At 42.9% G+C, this 15,249-nt stretch overlaps 1 protein-coding gene across 1 annotated transcript in view; it reads left to right on the plus strand.

Moving 5' to 3' along the window:
* LOC127442933 (uncharacterized) overlaps positions 1–15,249 on the plus strand; it is a 235,004-nt gene that overhangs the window by 197,518 nt on the left and 22,237 nt on the right. The window lies entirely within an intron of this gene.

Consider the following 15,249-nt stretch of genomic DNA (forward strand, 5'->3'; position numbering starts at 1 on the left):
CCGTAAAAATACTCAACAAAACAAACTCCAGCCAGCAGGAGGAATAAGCACGAAGAACGTACAGATTAATCCACAGCTGTTCCAAAGGAGTGTTATTCAGTAGAACAAGCTCCAGCCGCTAGGCGGAACCATTACAAAAAGAAACAAAACTGGCATCCCGGTTCCCCGGATGGTCGAGTCAATTCACTCGGAGGCCGCATAAAAGTGTATACCATGACTTACACAATCCGTCAACTTTATAAAAGACATCCTTTGTGTGAGCATGTAGATATTTTGCGGTCATCCATAGTGTCCACTCTCAAACTGGCTGGGAACTTCAATGCAAAAGTAATCTTTCGTCAATGCAAAAGTTTCTTTAAGGAAAAGTGTTATTCACAAAACAAACTCCAGCCACTCGGCGGAGCCAACACAAAAAGAAAAAAGAAACCAAAATGATGCCCAGCTTCCTCAAAAGCCAGAGTAAATACAGCGAGTCGACCCACTCACATGAGAAACACCCAATGGTTTACTCACCCATTGATTCAATAAAAGACATTGCCTGATTGGGACATGTAAATACTTTGCGACCGTCCTTCATTTCTATTCTCAGTTTGGTGATGTAAGAGTTTCTTTCATTCCTTGAACCGATAGCGTTTCTCTCTTGTCGAACTCGCAAAGCCTGGGAACAAGAAAATATTATGGTTCTTCCAAGAAAGCTTCCCTTTGCTCCTCGCCTGGTGCAACACAAGATCTTTATCGGATGATCTCAGAAATCTGGCCAGAATCAATCGGGGCCTATCTCCCTCAGCAAATCTGTGAGCTGGGACTCTGTGAGCTCACTCAATTTCCAGCTTGTGGCCTGTTATGTCGAGCAGACTCGGAAAAAGTTCATCTAGGAATTTCACCATATCTCTGCCCTCCTCATGCTCAGGAATTCCAACAATTCGAACGTTATTCCTGCGGCTTCTATTCTCAAGCTCTTCAAGCTTTTCAAGGAGATGTTCCAAATCAACTTTGATCACGGGCGGATTAGCGGTTAATTCCCTCTCCAAAGATTCTAGACAATCGATTCGTCTCTCAACATCAGTCACTCTTGTAACTAACTCAGAGAATTTTGTTTCCATCGCCGTAATCGATCAACGTATTACAGCAAGATCCTCCAAGTCAGCAAGAACCTTCGTCAACATCACTGACATGTTGGACAACTGACGCTGGATCACCTCTCCCACCACGCCATCCAAATCGAGTCCCCGGTCTGTAGGCCTGTCGGGGCTTTCATCCTGAACATGTAAGTGTCTTTTAATGTCTCCAGAGCCCAAGGATTTTGACTTCTTTGCCATGTTTTACCTCAAAGAGCAAATGTGTAACTGGGTGTATCAAATTTCACCAGATTATAACATGAAAATAATTACAATTTTAGCAAAGTGCGCAGAGTTCGTCGCTCACATGTCTGCTTCTTGCATGGCATCACGTGACCTCCAATCTATAGGTAATTATTAATGAGATGTGAAAAAATGACTCTGTGGATCAGCCGCTATCTGCAACTTCATTCTATAGAGATCAGGCAATATATAATTATTGAAACATGCCTGTTTACGCTGTAGCTGAAATATATATCACTGATGTTTATCCCTGCCAGGCACGCAGCACTCGTTGAGATTTTGTTCATTGCGACCACATGACACTTACAGTGCATTGCTCTCGTCTTGCTTCTGGGTAAGCCGGTCCCCTCTCCTCATATCTAGCAAGGACGGGATAAAGAGCATGGATAATTTAAGGATGATTAGTCGCCGGCTTGAGCGACTTGACATTCTCCCTATTCAGTGAGAGTTCAGGTCTCTGGTGCTGCAGCCTTTGTGGTGCTTGATGAATGATGAATTGCCACTCCAGCCACCAAGGTCTCTGCCCAGGCAATTGGCAGGTCTATTGGCAGCCGATGCCTGTATAGTGACACCCCTAGCTAAATTTGTCAGGAATTCCCTTCTTGCTTTTTCCTCTGTTGTGAGCCGGGAACAAGATGATGTTCATCACAATGTTACTGTATGTGCTGTTGTTGGCTCAGAGGTACAAAGTCTCCTCGGCAAAGATGTGATAGAGGCTGTGTCTACATGCAATGCACAAAAAGGCTATTACAGCCATTATTTTCTGGTTGCCAAGAAGGATGGTGTGCTGCGGCCCATTCTGGACTTGAGATGCTTGAACCCAGCCACTTGCAAAGTTTCTTATCAAGATGGTTGCTCAGAGACAAAGTTTGTCGCACGTCTGTCCTGTGGACTGAATAGACCTGAAAGATGCTTACTTTCACATAGCCCCTTGTCACAGGCCATTCTTGAGATTTATCCTCAAGGGTAATGCATATCATTTTAAAGTCCTGCTCTTCAGCTTGTCCCTATGTCCTTGCATATTCATGAAATTTAATGATGCAGCGCTTGCTCCACTGAGGCTGAGTGGCGTCCGTGTTCTGAATGACCTTGATGAATGGCTGCTTTTAGCACATTCAGAGGCACAAGCATGCAAGCACAGGGATCTGTTGCTCGCCCATTTAGAGCGTTTTGGCCTCAAGTCAATTGGGGGCGAAGAGTGTGTTGGTGCCCAGTCAGCAAGTTTCCTTTTTAGGAATGAAACTCGACTCCTTGACCATGTCAGCGCATCTGATGATGAATGCTTGATGAGCTTTAAGCAGGGGAGAGCTTTACCACTGAAATACCGGCATTTTACAAGAAAGGTGATGCGCTTGGCCAGTTCGCCAGATGCAAAACATATCATGATGGATGCATCCAACAAGGCTAGGGAGCCCCATATGATGGTCATGCAGGGCTATCACATACTTATCCAGACAGACAATACTGCAGTTGTGGCGTACATAAATGCCAGGGGGAGTGTGGTCACGCCCAATGTTCAACCTGGCATGCCCGCTTCTCCTCTGGTTCAAGAAGCATCTACTGTCAGTACGTGCGATGAAAACCCCCGTTCACCTGAACTGTATCAGGTTGTGTCATACAGGGGGAATAGAGACTTCATTCTCAGTCAGTTCTGAGGATTTGAGAGGTATTCAGGGAAGCCGAGGTGAACCTGTTTGCCACCCCAGAGACCACACACTGTCGCCTCTGGTACTCCATGACTCAGGCTCCACTGGGCTTGGATTCCCTAGCTTACAAATGACCAGTGAAATGTAAGTATGTGTTCCCTCTGGTTCATTTGCTTCAAGTGTTGTGCAAAGTTCAGGAAGACAGGGAAACCATACTGCTGGTTTCGCTGGAGTGACCAAACCATCCTTGGTTCCCGGGGCTGGTAGAGCTGTTGGATGCCCTCTCATGGAGGATTCTGCTGAGGAGTGATCTGCTCTCACAGGCACGAGGCATGATCTGGCATCCATGGCCAGAGCTGTGGAAGCTTCATGTTTTGCTCCTGAAAGGGGCTCATCTGACACAGATTGACTGTCACTGCCAGCTGTCGCTGTTGACAGAGACCCCTCTAAGAGGTGGCCGTATGCCTTGAAATGGTGAGTTTTCACTTACTGGTGATCCTTCCGTGCTTTACTTCTTACAGGAGCATTCTGATGCTGAACTCACTCCATCCACACTCAAAGTGTATGCTGCTGCTATAGTGGTGGGACACGCCCCCTTGGGTGTTTTTTCTGTGGGCAAACACATGTTGGTTGTTACATTTTTACGACCACTACTGTCCTGGTTTGGGACTTTGGGTCCCCGTTCGAGCCACTTGATACAGTAAGCCTATGCATACTCTCTCTGAAGACTGCGCTGCTATTTGCTTTGGCTTCAGTTAAACCTTTTGGGGATCTTCAGGGCCTTTTGGTCCATGATTCTTGTTTGGAATTCGGATCCAGCTTGTCAAAAGCCATTCTCAAGCCAAAGGAAACGTTTTTGCCCAAGGTTTTGAGTAGTGCCTTCTAGGCTCAGGTTGTAACCTTACATGCTTTCTCTCCTCTGTTTGAAACAAACAAGGCACAGAGATTGCACACTTCGCACTGTGAGGGCACTACTGATGTATATAGGCTGAGTCTATTCAGGCTGACAGATCAGCTCTTGGTCTGCTTCGGAGGCCATTTAAAAGGTTTGGCCATCTTCAAGCAAAGACTTTTGCAATATGTGCTGTGTCCCATTGTCCCATTAAAGCCCACTCTATGAGGAGCATGGCCATCTGCCTGGCTGTAGGATGGGCTTCCCCTAACACTTTTCCTAGGTTTTATAACTTGGATGTTTATGTCATCTTTCTCTTCCCAGATTCTTTACTGTCACAGTAGCTTTATGTTTCGGCTGTTGGTCTTATGTCCATGCCATTCTCTGTTTCTTCTCAAGTGAAGAGCAATGTTTAATGTTCTACAACCCTGTTGGCAAGTGGCATTACTTATTTTGTCGGTCTATGAACTTTTTGAGTTTATTTCCCCACTGAGGGAACGTCTGTACAGTGTTTCATTACCTGACATGGTTAGTGTTATTATTATTTCTAACCAAACTTGGTTACTGAGTTTTCCTCTCTTCCTTCCTATTGTTCCTAGATGCCTACATCTTTCAACTACCCTAATGGCTAATAGGCATTTCCTTGTGCTTGCAAATCATGCAGACCATGCACGGCGTGACGCAGTGAAGTTAACGACGTAATGGAACGTACTGGTTATGACTGAAACCTTGGTTCCATGGAGGAAATGAAAAGCTGCGTACACTCACTGCAGTACTGATTTCTCGCTGTTAAAGGACTGAGAGATGAGCTCTTGTCCCTTCAGTCGAAAATCCTGAAATAATGGTGCTGTGCTCTGGTTTATATGCCCACGATGAGGCGTGCATCAGGGGTGGAGCTTGAAGCACCATCTGCCAATAGGCTGAGGGGATTTAAAGGGCTTCAGAGACCATCACTCCTGGGGGAAGTTTCCCATAGCATCAGCTTTGGGTTACAGTCTTAACCAGTATGTTTCTGGCATTGTGCCAGATGAGAGTCCTACCCTTTTAAAAAAATGCGGAAGTGGCCGTGGATAGAGTCTATTAATAGTTATAATCATGAAAGCCCTGAAACAATTAATTGTCCTAATCACAATTATTTCTATGAAAACCGCCAAATTTCATAACATGAGAGCACTAAGTGATGGAGCTGCTAAAGGGAAGTTGGCTTCCCTCAAATTTTTGTTTAATGCAAGATCTACTTTTTCTTTAACTAGTTCTATGCAATCTACCAATTTCAGTTTAGACAGGCCATAAAAATAAAATATTTAATCTTTTCAAAACAATGTCTACCCACCAAACTTTTTTATTGAGGATGAGTTATATACATGGTTAAACTATTTTAAGGGCCATTTTATTTGTTTGTTGTTTTTTTCACTTTCATGCAACGAAGTACAACATTAAGAGTAATCACGTCATTGAGAAATAAACTCAGCAATAAAAGAAATGTCCCTTTTTCAGGACACTGTATTTTAAAGATAATTTTGTAAAAATCCAAATAACTTTACAGATCTTACATTGTAAAGGGTTTAAACAATGTTTTCCATGCTTGTTCAATGAACCATAAACAATTAATGAACATGCACCTGTGGAATGGTCATTAAGACACTAACAGCTTACAGACAGTAGGTAATTAAGGTCAGTTATAAAAACTTAGGACACTAAAGAGACCTTTCTACTGACTCTGTAAAACATCAATAGAAAGATGCTTAGCGTCCCTTTTCATCTGCGTGAACGTGCCTTAGGCATGCTGCGTGGAGGCATGAGGACTGCAGATGTGGCCAGGGCAATAAATTGCAATGTCTGTACTGTGAGACACCTAAGACAGCGCTACAGGGAGACAGGAAGGACAGCTGATCGTCCTCGTAGTGGCAGACCATGTGTAACAACACCTGCACAGGATTAGTACATCCGAATATCACATCTGCGGGACAGGTACAGAATGGCAACAACAACTGCCCGAGTTACACCAGGAATGCACAATCCCTCCATCAGTGCTCAGACTGTCTGCAATAGGCTGAGAGAGGCTGGACTGAGCCCTTGTAGGCCTGTTGTAAGGCAGATCCTTACCAGACATCACCGGCAGCAACGTCACCTATGGGCACAAACCCACCTTCGCTGGACCAGACAGGACTGGCAAAAAGTGCTCTTCACTGACGAGTCGTGGTTTTGTTTCACCAGGGGTGAGACTTGCATTTATCGTCGAAGGAATGAGCGTTACACTGAGGCCTGTACTCTGGAGCGGGATCAATTTGGAGGTGGAGGGTCCGTCATGGTCTGGGGTGGTGTGTCACAGCATCATTGTACTGAGTTTGTTGTCATTGCAGGCAATACCAATGCTGTGTGTTACAGGGAAGACATCCTCCTCCCTCATGTGGTACCCTTCCTGCAGGCTCATCCTGACATGATCCTCCAGCATGACAATGCCACCAGCCATACTGCTCGTTCAAATCAAATCAAATCAAATCACATTTATTGTCACAAAGCCATATACACAAGTGCAATGGTGTGTGAAATTCTTGGGTGCAGTTCCGATCAATATAGCAGTCGTGACAGTGATGAGACATATACCAATTTACAATAACATCAAATTAACACAACACAATTTAAAGTCTAATATACACATAATTACACACAACAATATACAAATAATAACATACACTGTACAGTAAACAATACGCACAATATAGATACACATTATTCAATAAAAATAAAAAAGTATATATAGTAGTATATATAGAATGTACAGTAGGCTGTATTGTACTGTATTGACATTCAGGCTGTCGGTTGATAGTAAGTTGTTAAGAGAGAATATATATAATAATAATATAATTTATGACAGTCCGGTGTGAGATATAAGAGTAAGAGTAATAAAGTGCAGTGCTGATGTATTTTGATCGTGGGAGATCAAGAGTTCAAAAGTCTGATTGCTTGGGGGAAGAAGCTATCATGGAGTCAGCTGGTGCGGGTCCTGATGCTGCGATATCGCCTGCCTGATGGTAGCAGTGAGAACAGCCCATGGCTCGGGTGGCTGGAGTCTCTGATGATCCTCCGAGCTTTTTTCACACACCGCCTTGTGGATATTTCCTGGAGGGAGGGAAGCTCACCTCCGATGATGTGTCTGGCAGTTCGCACCACCCTTTGGAGTGCTTTGCGGTTGTGGGCTGTGCTATTTCCATACCAGGCGGAGATGCAGCCAGTCAGGATGCTCTCTACAGTGCAGGTGTAGAACCGTGTGAGGATGTGGAAGTTCATTTCAAACTTCCTCAGCCGTCTCAGGAAGAAGAGGCGCTGATGAGCCTTCTTCACAACAACTTCAGTGTGGATGGACCATGTGAGTTCCTCAGTGATGTGGACACCCAGGAACTTGAAGCTGCTGACTCTCTCCACTGGTGCTCCATTGATGGTGATGGGACTGTGTTCTCTGTCTTTTCTTCTGAAGTCCACCACAAGCTCCTTTGTCTTACTGACGTTCAGGGAGAGGTTGTGCTCCTGACACCAGTGTGTCAGAGTGTGCACCTTCTCTCTGTAGGCTGTTTCATCATTGTCAGTGATCAGACCTACCACCGTCGTGTCATCAGCAAACTTAATGATGGCATTGGAGCTATGTGTTGCCACACAGTCATGTGTGTACAGGGAATACAGGAGTGGGCTGAGAACACAGCCCTGTGGGGCTCCAGTGTTGAGGGTCAGTGATGAGGAGATGTTGCTGCCTAATCTAACCACCTGGCGTCTGCTTGACAGGAAGTCCAGGATCCAGCTGCACAGCGAGCTGTTTAAACCCAGAGCCCGGAGTTTCTCATCTAGCTTGGAGGGTACTATGGTGTTGAATGCTGAGCTGTAGTCTACAAACAGCATTCTCATATAAGTGTACTTTTTTCCAGGTGGGAGAGAGCAGTATGTAGTGTAGATGCAATGGCATCATCAGTGGAGTGGTTGTTGCGGTAAGCAAACTGCAATGGGTCAAGAGAGAGAGGCAGCACAGAGCAGATGTAATCTCTGATTAGTCTCTCAAAGCATTTGCTGATGATGGGAGTCAGAGCAACGGGACGCCAGTCATTTAAGCAAGTTATTTTTGATTGCTTTGGAACAGGCACAATTGTGGATGTTTTAAAGCATGTGGGGACTACAGACAAAGAGAGGGAAAGGTTGAAAATGTCTGTAAAAACACCAGTCAGCTGGTTCGCGCACGCTCTGATGACGCGGCCCGGAGTGCCGTCTGGGCCCGCGGCTTTGCGGATATTCACCCGTCGGAAGGATCGGGTTACATCCGCTACAGAGACGGAGAGTGAACTAACCTCTGTAGCTTCAGCCGCGAGAGCTCTCTCCGCGAGGGCAGTGTTATTTCCCTCAAAACGAGCATAAAAAGTATTTAGCTCATCCGGGAGAGAGGCAGCGGTGTTCATGGCGGAGGTTTTATTCCCTTTAAAGTCCGTTATGATGTTAATTCCCTGCCACATGCTTCTAGAGTTGGTGGTGTTAAACTGTCCTTCAATCTTGTTCCTGTACTGGCGTTTTGCTGTTCTGATAGTTTTTCGGTTTTTCGGCATAACTGGTTTGTTTATGCTCCTCCGTGTTCCCGGAATTGAAAGCGGAGGTCTGCACATTAAGTGCCGCCCAAACATCGCTATTTATCCATGGCTTCTGGTTCAGATAGATCCGTGTTGTTCTGGTCGGAACGACGTCCTCCATGCACTTTTTGATGAAACACATTACGCTATCAGCGTAAACCTCGATGTCGTCATTAGAGGCGGACCGGAACATCTCCCGGTCCGTGTGATCAAAACAGTCTTGTAGCATAGAGTCTGATTGGTCCGACCAGCACTGGATCGTTCTGAGGGTGGGTGCTTCCTGTTTCAGTTTCTGCCTGTAAGCGGGCAGAAGCAGAATGGAAGAGTGGTCCGATTTGCCAAATGGTGGGTGGGGGAGGGATTTGTAGCCATCCCGGAAGGGAGAGTAGCAATGGTCCAAAACCCGGTCCCCTCGTGTGTTGAAACTAATGTGCTGGTGGTATTTTGGTGCGACTGATTTGAAACTGGCTTTATTAAAGTCCCCGGTCACAATGAACGCGGCCTCAGGGTGCGCGGTTTCCTGCTCACTTATAATCCCATACAGTTCCTTGAGTGCCCGGTCTGTGGCGGTGATAATGACCGCTGTGAATTCCCTTGGTAGCCAGAATGGTCGACACAGAAGTATGAGAAATTCCAGATCAGGAGAGCAGAAAGACTTGATAGAATGTACGTTCCTCTGATCACACCAGGATTTGTTGATCATAAAACATACACCACCACCTCTGCTTTTACCTGAGAGGTCTTTCGCTCTGTCCACTCGGTGCATACATTTTCCCCAGTTCTGTGTGTGATTTCTTGCAAGACAGGAATGTCAGTGTTCTGCCATGGCCAGCGAAGAGCCCGGATCTCAATCCCATTGAGCATGTCTGGAACCTGTTGGATCGGAGGGTGAGGGCTAGGGCCATTCCCCCAGAAATATCCAGGAACTTGCAAGTGCCTTGGTGGAAGAGTTGGATAACATCTCACAGCAAGAACTGGCAAATCTGGTGCAGTCCATGAGGAGGAGATGCACTGCAGTACTTAATGCAGCTGGTGGCTACACCATATACTGACTGTTACTTTGGATTTTGACCCCCCCTTTGTTCAGGGACACATTATTCCATTTCTGTTAGTCACATGTCTGTGAAACTTGTTGAGTTTATGTCTTAGTTGTTGAATCTTTTTATGTTCATACAAATATGTATACATGATAAGTTTGCTGAAAATAAAAGCAGTTGAAAGTGAGAAGGCGTTTCTTTTTTTGCTGAGTTTGAATGTTTTCACTCTCTTGCGTTGAGCTGCACAGTTGCGGGGACTGTTGCACCTGTGCTACATACTGTACAGATCGCAAAAGCGTATCGCTTATCACATACTGTGTAAAATGCCCTTAGTCATCTGGACATAAAATTCCTTCTCGAGTTAACCTGTTATTAATTTCACATGCGAAGACTAGCCGTTACTCCTTCAGGTAAGTGCGTTTCATATTGTGTCTGCGGGACGCCCAGCTGTGTGGCTTTAATGTCAAGATCAAACAGAGATGCGGCTTTATTCAGTAAATACATTTCTCTGGATTCCCACATTGTTTTTTACCTGAGATAGTGGCCATAAACTATAAAATATTTATCAGAATAGGGCATCGGGAACTATTACAAACTTAATCATTAAAAATTCTAATGTATATGAGGAGGAAGATCGCATTTACATTCAGATTCAGTAATTAATTTACACAAAATGGAACCCAAATAATAATCTGCAGAAAATAACCTTCTTAGAATGTCTACTCAGTCAGATTACTGAGCAGAAAGTGTTGTGCATCCGTCACTGCGTATGTAACTTTTATAAAGTCTGACTAAACTAAGGGCTCAACTTACATTAACGTTAAAAACATTAAACAAGCATTGTGTCCATGGCAGGACAACACAAAGGAAACCGCTGCTTTCCAACAAAAATATTGCTGAGCGCCTGAAGTTTGATAAAGACCAGCCTGACACTCCACAACGCTACTGGGAAAATGTTTTGTGGACTGATGAAATTAAGGTTGAATTGTCAAGTCATTTTTATTTGTATAGCACTTTTCACAACACACATCATTTCAAAGCAGCTTAACAGAAAATTATGCTTTAACAGAAAAAGCTGTAATATAGTAATGTCTTCGAGTCATAATAGTGAGGTTCAATAAAAAAACATGATTGTAAATTGTGCCTTAAAATAAATAATATAAATATATTTATATTTGGACCCCCAGTGAGCAAGCTTATGGCGACTGTGGCAAGTAACACAAAACTCCATAAGATTATGGTTAATGGAGAAAAATAACCTTGGGGGAAACCAGGCTCACTGTGGGGGCCAGTTCCCCTCTGGCTAAACAGCATGAATATAATGCCAATATTAGATATTTATGTGTAGTACAGGTCTTATGATTTAAAATTAGTAAACTAAGTAAGTGTTAGGGACCAATGTTTAAACAAAAAGCTTTTGTATTAACTGTAAGATTAATGACTAAAATCTAAGAATTTACATTCTTAATTAACTGCGGAAGTGCAAACAGAAGCATTGTCTTTTATTATTTGGCTGATGAAGGCTGCAATACATTTATTGTCTATGTATTCCATTTTAAGAGTGTGGCCCATCCTTCGACCGAGGTGATGCAGGCAGAGGTCAGTAAGGTGCACTGCAGTTCCACTGTAAATTTGTGGAAGGTTCATTTCCGGTGGAGTCCATCCTAAGTCCAAGTTTCAGGCAGTGTCCAGTCAAGTATTCCATGTCTGACAGTTGGTGCTGGCATCAGTTCATCCTCTGTGAAGTCCATCACAGTAGACTGAAGTGATATCTGTCTGGCACAGGCTGCAATTAGTCATTATAACTTAGCAGCACATAATTGTTTGGGAAGAACACGCAGCACTACGTATGGCATAAAAAGGGCACTGCATACCAACATGAAAACATCATCCCAATGGTGAAGTACGGTGGAGAGAGCATCATGATTTGGTGCTGCTTTGCTGCCTTGGGGCCAGAACCGCTTGCCATCATCGATGGAAAAATTAATTCCCAAGTTTATAAGGTATCCTACAGGAAATTGTCAGGGTGGCTGTGCACCAGCTGAAGCTCAGTAGAAGTTGGGTTATGCAGCAGGACAATGACCCTAAACATCAAAGTAAACCCACTACAGAATGGCTTAAAAAAAAAAAAGAAAATCCACCTTTTGGAGTGGCCCAGTCAGGGCCCAGACCTTAACCCAATAGAGATGCTGTGGAATGACCTCAAGAGAGCTGTTCACACCAGACATCCTAAGAATATAGCTGAGCTGAAGCAATTCGGTAAGGAAGAACGGTCCAAAATTCCTTCTGAACATTGTGCAGGTATAATCTGCAGCTACCGGAAATGCTTGGTTGAGGTAATTGCCGCCAAATGAGGATCAACCAGTTATTAAATCCAAGGGTTCACTTACTTTTTCCACATCATTGTGAATGTTTAATAGGATGTGTTCAATAAAGACATTAAATATTATAGTTTTTTGTGTGTTGTTAGCCTAAGCACATATTGTTTGTCTATCCTTCTGACTGTGATGAAGATGAGATCACATTTTTTTTTTTACCAATTAATGCAGAAAACTAGCTTATTCCAAAGGGTTCGCATACTTTTTCTTGCCACTGTACATGTTAACTCTGGAAATGAAAACTGAAAAATAAAAGATCAAATTTAAAACTGAAGTTTGAATTTTAATTTTAATTCTTTAACTATTATTAAGATAATAATTAATTATTACTATCGTATTAACATTAAGAAAATGCTTTGGAAAAAGTTACATTGCAATTTCCACATTTGCCTTTTCATTTTAATATTGGCGGTCTAGCCTCAAGATTGCAGTGAAACTGGCAATGGCAATTAAACCCTTTCATTTTATTTTTTAGGTTTGGCGCATACTTTGCAGATATGGTTTGTGGTGTTTTCATTTTCGTTTTTATCTTTATTTATTAATTTAAATTTGACAATATGTGGACATTTTATTCTACAACATAAATTACACAGTCATACCACAAATGTGAATTTTGAAGCCGTATTGAATTACATACTTTGTTTTAACAAACGTTGGCTTCAAAATTCACATTTGATGTATGACTGTGTTGTAGAAAAAAGAAAGGTCTGCATATCATCAAGTAATGTTTACCACAGACCGTATTTTACACAAGTAAAAAAAAGACAAAGAAAAAAAAAAAACATTATAAAACCCCATAGAAAAATCCTGAGGGAACCCATGGTGAATTACACTACCAGGTTCGCCTACAAATTGACATCATGGCTGAACAGCTCTATAGTCACATCCTCTTACCCCACCTAAAATATAGGTTAGGTCGGTAACACTTTATAACAAGCGTACATGAATAATCATGTACTAATACCTGAATTAATACTTAAGCATGAACTAATAATAAGTTAAGGCATTGACTAATAAGAACTAATTAAGAGCTAACCTTAACTATGACCAGAGTCATATGGATTCATGCATGAATTATGGCAACCTCAAAGGTGATGTAATTTCTGGCAACTAGTGGCACCAAACGGAATTACAAAATAAAGTACATGAGGTAGGATGGTTCTTCTGGTAACTAGTAAGCGTAAAGATACATATTCAAGTATATTACAAATTCATTTGGAGCTCGACAGTAATGAACTAACTTGTGTGGCAATACCTTGAGTGAAGCTTACCTGTCGAGAAGCAACTCTGCAAGTTTGGCATCTTCATTGAACCCTGAAAATTTCCTTAAAATCCTCCACCTTGTAAATGCAACGCCCATGTTCACTCTGGATTTACTCTGTACTGTCTCTGTTTTTTAGGAAGTCTTCGAATTTTTAACATCTGTAGGCGAAGCTAAATTTATTTTCCTTTGTACACATCTGCCATGGCTGTTCATATTCCCCATGCTGAACAGCTAGTTCAAGTAGCCACACCCCAAACTCACGCTATAGCATGAGCTAGAAAGGGATGGGTGGAGCTGATCGGGCTGCTGAAAATATAAACATTAATGTTTTTGATAGTGCCTGGGAGGCTCAATGTTTACTTTTGGGGGAGGTAAACCCATGACTAACTTACTTATAGTTGTCAATGAACAATAAACTAGGATAGTAAAATGTATTTTGACATAAAAAATTACAAACTTCACCTTTAACTAGATATTTGATACTTAATGCATTAACATTTACAGGTAAAAAGTGGCTCTTTAATGAGGAGCAGCAAACCATACTTTGACCTTTTATCTGAATTAAAAACACACTTTTTATTACTTATCACAATTTTATTACTTTTACCATTACAACTGCAGCTCTGGTGGCGCTGGATTTGTGGTGGCTCTCCCTCACATGCAGGCTGCTTGGATGCCTCGGATCACAATCCATTTTCAGTGAGTGGAGGGCGGAATGGAAAGCAGGATGAGCAATCCCTTAAAAGTTGAGTCTGAGGGATGTGTGCAGGGGCAACACAGCATGCCCTAACGTTTAATTCGGGATCCGCCACTGCACTAGATTTTCGCGATCATTTACATGATTCCTGCTTATCAAATGTGTAAAATGCATTAATAATTTCCACCAAAAACTTGATCTCAACGAGCTTCACGTGATTGTCCATCCCTTTTTTCATTCAAACTCAACCTTTCACTCTGGCTTCAGTTCACATCCAAACGACGGTGTCCTGAAAATATACCGACCAGCCACAACATTAAAACCACCTGCCTAATATTGTGAAGGTCCCAAAACCACACCAACCCGCATCTCAGAATAGCATTCTGAGATGATATTCTTCTCTCCACAATTGTACAGAGTGGTTATCTGAGTTATCATAGACTTTGTCAGTTCGAACCAGTCTGGCCATTCTCTGTTGACCTCTCTCATCAACAAGGCATTTCCATCCACAAAACTGCCGCTCACTGGATGTTTTTTTGTTTTTGGCACCACTCGGAGTAAATATTAGAGACTGTTGTGCGTGAAAATCCCAGGAGATCAGCAGTTACAGAAATACTCAAACCAGTCCGTCTGGCACCAAAACCATCCATGTGATTATCTAATCAGCCAATCATGTGACAGCAGTGCGGTGCATAAAATCACACAGATACGGGTCAGGAGCTTCAGTTAATGTTCTCATCAAGCATCAGAATGGGGAAAAAATGTGATCTCAGTGATTTGGACCGTGGCATGATTGTTGGTGCCGGGTGGGCTGGTTTGAGTATTTCTGTAACTGCTGATCTCCTGGGAATTTACTCAGAATGGTGCCAAAAACAAAAAACATCCAGCGAGCTGCAGTTCTGTGGACAGAAATGCCTTGTTGATGAGGTCAACAGAGAATGGCCAGACTGGTTCGAACTGACAAAGTCAACGGTAACTCAGATAACCACCCAGTACAATTGTGGCGAGAAGATCATCATCTTAGAATGATATTCTGAGATGCGGGTTGGGGCTGTTTTGGTGGCACGACCTACACAATATTAGGCAGGTGGTTTTAATGTTGTGGGTAATCGGTGTATATGCTACCTATCAGGATGTGCTACCAACGCTATATTTGCATAGCTTTAGGGTTGGGGTTAGTACAGCCTCACACCATATCACACTATCTGATAGTTATGCTGGTAGCACATTCTGATATGTATTATCTGCCTGACAAGATGTGCTACCTAGGTTTTTAACACATTTCATGCTGTTGTAGTACATACTGACAGGTTCTCCCGTGTCTCCCGACATGTGCTACCCATGTTTTAACTTTACATTTCACTGTT

This window comes from Myxocyprinus asiaticus, chromosome 6 (genome assembly GCF_019703515.2).
Source record: "Myxocyprinus asiaticus isolate MX2 ecotype Aquarium Trade chromosome 6, UBuf_Myxa_2, whole genome shotgun sequence".
NCBI classification, from domain to species: Eukaryota; Metazoa; Chordata; class Actinopteri; order Cypriniformes; family Catostomidae; genus Myxocyprinus; species Myxocyprinus asiaticus.